The following is a 4,088-nucleotide window of genomic DNA, read 5'->3' as shown; positions in this document are numbered from 1 at the left end:
TTTAGCATGGCCAATCCACCTAACCTACACATCTTTGGACACTAAGGGACAATTTAGCATGGCCAATCCACCTAACCTACACATCTTTGGACACTAAGGGACAATTTAGCACGGTCAATCCACCTAACCTGCACATCTTTGGACACTAAGGGACAATTTAGCATGGCCAATCCATCTAATCTACACATCTTTGGACACTAAGGGACAATTTAGCATGGCCAATCCACCTAACCTACACATCTTTGGACACTAAGGGACAATTTAGCATGGCCAATCCACCTAATCTACACATCTTTGGACACTAATCTACCGGCATCTCCACAGTATGGCTTCTTTGACCGAGCCAGTTTTGTTTCCACCTTGCCAGCTCACCTCTGATCCCGTGCGACTTCACCTTCTGCGCCAGTCTGCCATGAGGGACGTTGTCAAAGGCCTTACTGAAGTCCATGTAGACAACATCCACTGCCCTATCCTCATCAATTATCTTCATCACTTCCTCAAAAAACTCGATCAAGTTAGTGAGACACGACCTCCCCTTCACAAAACCATGTCGCCTCTCGTTAATACGTCCACTTATTTCCAAGTGGGATTAAATCCTCTCTCGAAGAATCCTCGCCAATAATTTCCCTACCACTGATGTAAGGCTCACCGGCCGGTAATTACCTGGATTATTGTTGCTACTCTTCTTAAACAAACGAACAATATTGGCTATTCTCCAATCCTCTGGGACCTCCCCTGTAAGAGTTTTAACTCTTTAACCAGGTTAAAGTCCAACAGGTTTATTTGGTAGCAAATACCATTCGCTTTCGGAGCGCTGCTCCTTCGTCAGATGGAGTGGAAATCTGCTCTCAAACAGTGCACAGAGACACAAAATCAAGTTACAGAATACTGATCAGAATGCGAATCTCTACAGCCAGCCAGAGCTTAAAGATACAGACAATGTGGGTGGAGGGAGCATTAAGCACAGGTTAAAGAGATGTGTATTGTCTCCAGACAGGACAGCCAGTGAGATTCTGCAAGTCCAGGAGGCAAGCTGTGGGGGTTACTGATAATGTGACATAAATCCAACATCCCGGTTTAGGCCGTCCTCATGTGTGCGGAACTTGGCTATCAGTTTCTGCTCAGCGACTCTGCGCTGTCGTGAAGGCCGCCTTGGAGAACGCTTACCCGAAGATCAGAGGCTGAATGCCTGTGACCGCTGAAGTGCTCCCCCCAACAGGAAGAGAACAGTCTTGCCTGGTGATTGTCGAGCGGTGTTCGTTCATCCGTTGTCGTGGCGTCTGCATGGTTTCCCCAATGTACCATGCCTCGGGACATCCTTTCCTGACGAAGGAGCAGCGCTCCGAAAGCTAATGGTATTTGCTACCAAATAAACCTGTTGGAATTAACCTGGTGTTGTTAAAACTCTTACTGTGTTCCCCCCAGTCCAACGCCGACATCTCCACACCATGACCTCCCCTGTAGCCAGTGAGGATACAAAGATTTCTCTCAAGGCCCCAGCCATTTCCTCCCTTGCCTCTCTCAGTATTCTGGGGGATATCCCATCAGGCCCTGGGGACTTGTCTCCCTTAATGTTTCTCAAGAACCCCAATACCTCCTCCTTTTTGATCTCAACATGACTCACACTATCTACAGACCCTTTCCCAGACTCATCATCCACCAAGCCCTTCTCTTTGGTGAATACTGACGCAAAGAATTCATTTAATACCTCGCCCATTTCCTCTGGCTCCACGCATAGATTCCCCTCCCTGTCCTTGAGTGGGCCAACCCTCTCCCTGGCTACCCCCTTGCTCTTTATTTATGTATAAAAAGCCTTGGGATTTTCCTTAATCCTGCTGGCCCCTGCTTTTTCGTGACCCCTTTCAGCCCTCCTTACTCCTTGCTTCAGTTTCTTTCTACTTTCCTTGTATTCCACACTTGCTTCGTGTGTTCCCAGCCTCCTAGCCTTGACAAATGCTTCCTTTTTCTCTTTGACGAGACTCACAATATCTCTCGTTATCCAAGGTTCCCAAAACTTGCCATACTTATCCTTCATCCTGACAGGAATGTGCCGGTCCTGAATCCCTATCAACTTACACTTGAAAGCCTCCCACATGCCAGATGTTGATTTGCCCTCAAACATCTGCCCCCAATCTACATTCTTCAGTTCCTGCCTAATATTGTTGTAATTAGCCTTCCCCCAATTTAGCACCTTCACTCGAGGACTACACTTATCTTTATCCATCAGTACCTTAAAGCTTACTGAAAGAGAGAGAGAGACAGAGAGAGAGAGAGAGAGACAGAGAGAGAGAGAGACAGAGAGAGAGAGAGAGACAGAGAGAGAGAGAGAGATACACAGAGAGAGAGTGAATAAGAGAGAGAGGGACAGAGAGAGAAACAGAGAGAGAGAGACAGAGACAGAGAAACAGAGAGGGAGAGAGATACAGAGAGAGATACAGAGAGAGAGAGTGAATGAGAGAGAGAGACAGAGAGAGAGAGATACAGAGAGAGAGAGTGAATGAGAGAGAGAGACAGAGAGAGAAACAGAGAGAGAGAGACAGAGAGAGAAACAGAGAGAGAGAGATACAGAGAGAGAGAGATACAGAAAGAGAGAGTGAATGAGAGAGAGAGACAGAGAGAGAGAGAGATACAGAGAGAGAGAGACAGAGAGAGAGAGTGAATGAGAGAGAGAGAGACAGAGAGAGAGAGAGTCAGAGAGAGAGACAGACAGAGACAGAGAGAAAGAGAGACAGACAGAGAGAGACAGAGACAGAGAGCGATACAGAGAGAGAGAGAGACAGAGAGAGAGAGAGTGAATGAGAGAGAGAGAGAGAGACAGAGAGAGAGAGAGACAGAGAGAGAGAGTGAATGAGAGAGAGAGAGAGACAGAGAGAGAGAGAGAGAGAGACAGAGAGAGAGACAGACAGAAGAGAGACACAGAGAGAGAGAGCGATACAGAGAGAGAGTGAATGAGAGAGAGACAGAGAGAAAGAGAGGGACAGAAAGCCAGACAGAGACAGACAGGCAGAGAGAGAAACAGAGAGTGACAGAGACAGAGAGAGAAACAGAGAGAGAGAGAGAGAGACAGAGAGAGAGAGAGAAACAGAGAGAAACAGAGAGGGAGACAGAGAGAGAGAGATACAGAGAGAGAGAGTGAATGAGAGAGAGAGACAGAGAGAGAAACAGAGAGAGAGAGACAGAGAGAGTGTGGTGAACCATCGTTGGTTACCACTGTGGGGTTATTCCAATGTTGCTGTTGGGTTAGGGTGTTCACACTGTGGGGTTGTTATAATGTTGTTGTTGGGTTAGGGTGTTCACACTGTGGGGTTATTCCAATGTTGCTGTTGGGTTAGGGTGTTGCCACTGTGGGGGTTGTTATAATGTTGTTGTTGGGTTAGGGTGTTTACACTGTGGGATTAATATACCTGTGGTGGATGTTGTTATGGCACATCCCGGTCGGGCTCCGCCTCCTGGGGAGAGGTATAAGACCCTCTGCTCAGGCGGGACCCCTCCAGTCTGGAATGGTGTACTCGCGTTATATAGTTCCATTGTTTATCAATAAAAGCCTTCAATCGCTGAAGCCTTGTACCTCGTGCTTGATTGTCGCGCATCAATTTTATTGATAAACAGAAAACTCTCGACAGTAAAGAGAGTATGGAGCAAATGCTGAAACCAGAGCGTCTGACGCTGGACCCACGTGCGGTCGGCGCCTCTAACACCTTCGACCACTGGTGGAAGTGTTTCGAGGACTACCTGGCAGCCTCTGCAGCAGTTACTACGGACAACGACAGACTCCAGGTCCTCCACGCGAGGGTAAGCGACACGGTCTACCTCGCGATTCGTGCGGCCACCACTTACCCGAGGGCCATCGAGCTCTTGAAGAAACGATACACCAGACCACCCAACGAGATTCACGCTCGTTACCTCCTCGCTACACGACGTCGGCAGTCGGGCGAAACCATGGAGGACTACGCCAATGAGCTCTTGCAGCTTGCCAGGGGCTGCGACTGCAAAGATGTGTCGGCTGAGCAGTACATGTACGACCTCGCCCGAGACGCGTTTGTGGCAGGGGTAGGGTCCTCGTACATCCGGCTCAAGCTGTTGGAGAA

The sequence above is a fragment of the Mustelus asterias genome, unplaced genomic scaffold, assembly GCF_964213995.1.
Source record: "Mustelus asterias unplaced genomic scaffold, sMusAst1.hap1.1 HAP1_SCAFFOLD_2225, whole genome shotgun sequence".
NCBI classification, from domain to species: domain Eukaryota; kingdom Metazoa; phylum Chordata; class Chondrichthyes; order Carcharhiniformes; family Triakidae; genus Mustelus; species Mustelus asterias.
The sequence above is the reverse complement of the archived record's forward strand: the minus strand, read 5'-3'. Positions refer to the sequence as shown.